Source organism: Pteronotus mesoamericanus, unplaced genomic scaffold, assembly GCF_021234165.1.
Source record: "Pteronotus mesoamericanus isolate MK-2021 breed Mesoamerican mustached bat unplaced genomic scaffold, CSHL_Meso_final scaffold_118, whole genome shotgun sequence".
Taxonomy (NCBI): domain Eukaryota; kingdom Metazoa; phylum Chordata; class Mammalia; order Chiroptera; family Mormoopidae; genus Pteronotus; species Pteronotus mesoamericanus.
The window spans coordinates 8352908-8358907 of record NW_026555301.1 but is presented as its reverse complement, the minus strand read 5'-3'; positions in this window follow the sequence as shown (position 1 = coordinate 8358907).

The window sequence follows — 6000 nt, the reverse complement described above, 5'->3', positions numbered from 1 at the left end:
AAATTAATGTTCAGAAAACAGTTGCATTTTTATATGTCAATAACGAATGAACAGAAAGGGAAATTAAGAAAACAATCCCATTCATAATTGCTTCAAGAAGAATAAAATACCTTAGGAATAAATCTAAGGATGTAAAAGACCTGTACTCCAAAAATTGTAAGACAGAAAATGAAGAAGATACAAATAAGTGGAAACACATACCATGTTCATGGATAGGGCAAATTAACATCATTACAATGTCCATACTACCCAAAGCAATCTTTAGATTCAATACAATTCCTATCAAGATTCCAATGACATATTTCACAGAATTAGAACAAATATTTCAAAACTTTGTATGGAACCACAAAAGCCCTGCATAACAATAGTGATCCTGAAAGAGAAGAACAAAATTGGAGTAATCATGCTACCTAATATAAAACTATACTTCAAGGTCATAGTTATCAAAACAGCCTGGTACTGGCATAAAAAACAGACACATAGATCAATGGAATAGAATAGAGGGCCCAGAAATAAACCTATACTTTTATAGTCAATTAATATTCAACAGAGGACTCAAGAACATACAAAAGGCTAAAAATAGCTTATTCAATAAATGGTGCTGGGAAAATTGGACAGATACATGCAGAAAAATGAAATTGGACCACCTTCTTACACTACACACAAGAATTATAGATTAAATACTTAAATGTTAGACCTGAAACCATAAAAATCCTAGACAAAAACATAGGTAGCAAAATCCTGGACTTGGCTAATAGAAATTTTTTATTGGACATATCTCCCCAGGCAAGGAAAACAAAAAATAAATAAATAAACAAATGGAACTTCATCAAATTAAAAAGTTTTTGCACAGCAAAGGAAATTATCAACAAAATAAAAAGAAAACCCAAAGAATAGGAGAACATGTTTGCTGATACATTTGTTAATATCCAAAATCTATAAAATACTTACAAAACTCAACACACACACACCCCAATTAAAAATGGGCAAAGGACCTGAATAGACACTTCTCCAAAGAGGGCATACAGATGGCTAATAAACATATGAAAAGATGTTCAATGTCACTTATCATCAGAGATGCGCAAATAAAAACCACAATGAGATACCATCACACCTATAGGAGTGGCTATCATCAAATAAATCAAAAAACAAGTGCTGGTGAGCATGTGGAGAAAGGGGATCCCTTTTTTGCACTGTTGGTGGGAATGCAGACTGGTGCAGCCACTGTAGACAGCAGTATGGATGTACCTCAGAAAATTAAAAATGGATCTGCCTTTTGACCCAACAATCCCACTTCTGGGGATATATCCAAAGGAACCCAAAACACTAATTTGAAAGATCGTAAGCACCCCTATGTTAATTGCAGCATTATTTACAATTGCCAAGATATGGAAGCAGCCCAAGTGTCTATCAATAGATGCATGGATAAAACAGCTATGGGACATTTATACAATGAAATTTTTCTCAGCCATAAAAAAGAAGAAAATTTTACCCTTTGCAACAGTATGGATGGACGTGGAAAAATTTCCGCTGAGTGAAATAAGCCAGTCAGAGAAAGACAAATACCATATGATTTCACTCTTATGTGGAATCTAATTCTTATGTGGAATTTCACTCTTATGTGGAAATTGCAAAGCAGAGACAGACTCATAGATGGAGAATCGATGACAGCTGGGGTGGGCAAGGTTAGGGGTGGAGGGATTGAACAAAAAGGAAAAAGGGCTCATGGACTTGGACAACAGTGTGAGGACTGCTGAGGGAAGGGCGGTATAAGGGGACTGAATGGTAATGGAAAAAATAAAATAAAGATTATATATTAAAAAAAATTATTCCCTTACAAGATTTAATAAGTAATGGCCATTCTTCAACTGTGATATATTCATGCCATAGACATTTTCAGTTTTAACTATATTATATAGTATTTATTTTTAAAATTTTTCTGTAGAAGTAAGACTTTCATATACACAGCATTCATATATATATCTGGTAATATTTTAAATAATCAGCCATTGATCTATATATATCCAGTTATTTCTCTCCCACTCAAGAAAGTATGTTATTATGAAAAAGAATAAACATGACATAGTTAAAAGCCCAATAGCATAGTTTTAACAACTTAAATTTGTCTTAATTATTTTAAAGTAAATTAATACATTAATAAACAAAATTACTTATTCCAAAACACCTAGAACATGTGTAAAATAACTAAGAAGAGTTTATAAACAGGTGGAAGTCTATTAAAAGATCACAAGAAATTATCTAATGCAGATCCATAATTCTAAGTGGGTCAACTCCCATAAGCCTGATTTTACAAAGAGGAAAGTGAGGTCCACTAAGATCAGCTTACTGCAGTCCTACAGTTATCAAGTAAGATAGGAGAATCACAACAGTATCCTGCCATCAAGTTTTACATATATAGTTCACAACTCCAAAACTAGCATTTTTCAATGACTAGGAAGAGTACCAAATGATTGCAATCTCACGTAGACATTTTGTAGAAGAAAAACAGACCAATTAAAGACATTTCAAAAGGACTTCAATTAATTTTGAAAATGTCTTTGAAACAGAATTTAATATTGTAAGGGAAAATTGCAAAAAAATAACTTTTGAATTAATTGTTTTTACTATATTTAAAACTTCTACTTGTAATACACAAGCTATTTAACTGACTTACAGTCAGGTGTATGAAAAATTGAAGATTCCAACTTAAAATATTTGAATTAATCTGAAGACACTAGTTTTAGTAATATAGTATTGACAGAAAAAAGTAATCAAGTTTTGTATGAAACAATATAACTTTATTTAAAAATTAAAAATTCCATATGTAACTGAAATTAAACTATTATAAATTGAAAGTTTATCTGGATAAGTTAAGATGTATATGGGAAATCCTAGAGCAACCACTTAAAGAAAATCTCAAAAATATATAAAGCATTAAAGAATTAAAATGCTACATTAGAAAAGATTCACTTAGTGCAAAAGAAGGTAGTAAAGTAGAAATAAACAAAAAAGGCATAAAAAAAACTAAAGTGAAATGGCAGACATAAATCCAACTGTATCAATAATATCATTAAATGTGAATGGACTTACTGATCCAGTCAAAAGGCAGAGACAATCAGACTAAGAAAAAAACAAGATTTACTATATGCCATTGACAAGAGATACAGATCAATTGAAAGTTAAAGGATGGATGAAGATATAATCATGCAAATAGCAACCATAAGAAAGCTATACTGATATCCAATAAAATGGACTTTAAAACAAAAATATGAGAGATAAAGAACATTTTATGATAAAAGGGTGTATGCATAAAATAATTATAAGCATATATAACAGCATCAAAATACATTAAGCAAAAACTGACAGGAATGAAGGAATAAACAAACGATTCAACAGTGATAGTTGCAGACTTCAGTAATTTACTTTCATTAATGATTGAACAACTAGGATAGAACCCCTAATGGACAGATCAACAAGAAAATATTTGAACAACACTAGAAATCAAATAAAACTAACAGACATCTACAGAGCACTCCACCTCAAAACAAAAGAATATACATTTTTTTTCAAGTGCACGTGTGAACATTCTCCAGCATAAACTTGTTAGACCATAAAACAAGTCTCAATAAAATTAAAAGGATAGAAATAATACACAATAGAATGAAATTAGAAATCAGTGGAGGAGGCGGGGGGTGGATAACTCAAAGATATGGAAACTAACACACTTCTATATAGCCAATGGGTCAAAGAAGATATCAAAAGGAAAATCATAAAATATATTGAGATGGATGAAAATGAACCATACCAAAACGTTGCAATACAAAAAAGCAGTACTTAGAGGGAAATTTATAGTGGTAAATGATTACATTCAGAAAGAAAAAAAAATCTCAAATCAGTAATCTAACTTTCCACATTAGATACTGGAAAAACAAGGGAAACTAAACCTAAAACAAGGACAGAAATAATAAATATTAGGGTGGAAATTAATAAGATAGGGAAAAAGAATCCCAGCTTCCTACCAAGATGGAGGCATAGATACACTTCTTCATACAACCAAAAGAAGGACAACAACAAATTTAAAAACAAAAAAGAGCCAGACTGCCAGAAAATTGAACTGTATGGAAGTCTGACAACCAAGGAGTTAAAGAAGAAACATTTATCCAGGGTGATAGGAGGGGCAGAGATGGGCAGCTGGGGTGAAGTGAACGGGAGGCAAAGCAGCAGCTGGCTGACTGGGTGGGCGCGTGGTGGCTGGTGGACCTGCGGGTCCCACATTAATGTGTGGATAAGCCAGGAGGAATAACTGGAGAGCGAGACAGACCACGCAACCCAGGGTTCCAGTACAGGAAAAGAAAGCTTCAAAACATCTGATTATATAAACCTGTGGGGGTTGCAGTAGCAGGAGAAACTGCCAGTCTTACAGGAGAGTTTGTTGGAGGGGCCCATGGGATTCTAGATTGTATACAAGCACACCCACCTAGGAATCAGCACCAGAGCAGGACCTAAAAAGGTTCAATTCCTTTGTGGGAAGTGCGGAGAAGTAACTAAAAATGGGGTGAGAGCCAAGCAAGTGACATTGTTTCCTCTCTGACCCCTTCTCCACATACAGCATCACAACACAGCAAAATGGGTTGCCCCACTCTGGCCAATACCTAAGGCTCTGCCCCTTACAACATAACAGATGTGCCTAGACAAAGAAATACAGCCCAACGGAAAGAACAGATAAAACTCCAGAAAAAGATACTCAACTAAATAATGGCAAATTGAATATGGCAACATATAAAAGGAATTAGACACCATGACCACATACAATAAAATTTATCCCAGAAATTCAAGGTTTGTTTAACATTTGAAAATCAGTTAATATAATACATTACATCTATAGAATAAGAAATAAAAATCACATAATCATCTCAATAGACACAGAAAGACCATTTGACAAAATCCAAAACCCTTTCATGATAAAAAAATAATGTTAAAAAACTAGGAATACAAGGGGACTTCCTTAACCTGAAAAAGGGCATCTCTGAAAAATAAATAAATAAATAAAACCCAAACAGTTAACATCATACTTAACAGTGAAAGAATGGGTACTTTCCCCCTAAGATTCTAAACAAGACAACGATGTCACCTCTCACCACTTCTATTCAATACTGTGCTGCAGGATCTAGCCAGAGCAATTGGGCAAATAAGTGAATAAACAAAAAGAAGGTATCTACATGGGAAAATAAATAAAACTCTCTGTTTGCAGATGACATTATTATATATAAAGAAAATCCTAGGGAATCCACTAAAAAACTATTAGAACTAATAAATGAGTTCAGCAAGGTTGTAGTATATCAGATTAATATACAAAAATCAGTTGTATTTCTATATCATCTTGCAATGAGCAATCTTAAAATGAAATTAAGAAAATTTCACTTACAGTATCATTGAAAAGAATAAGATAGGAATAAATTTAACAAAAGAAATGCAAAACTTACACTCTGAAAAGTACAAAACACTCTTGAAGGGAATTAATGACCTAAAATAAATGAGAATGGTAATGGGAGGAAACCTGGGTTGGGGTGGTAAACACACAATACAATATACAGATAAAGTGTTATAGAGTTGTAACCCTGAAACCTATAGTTTTATTAACCAATGTCACCCCAATAAATTCAATTTAAAAAAGATCAGATTACCCTGGCTGGTGTGGCTCAGTGGTTTGAGTGCCAGCCTGAGAACTAAAGGGTCGCCGGTTCGATTCCCAGTCAGGGCACATGCCTCCGTTTGCAGGCCAGGTCTCCAGTAAGGTGTGTGTGAGAGGCAACCACACACTAATATTTCTCTCCTTCTCTTTCTCCTTCCCTTCCCCTCTGTCTAAAACTAAAGAAATCTTTTAAAAAGATCAGATTTAAGTTCTGACATCTAAAACCACGTTTCATACTGAGATATAATTGGCATATGTTATTAGTTTCAGGTATACAACATAATAATTTGGTGTTTTTTTAAATTTTG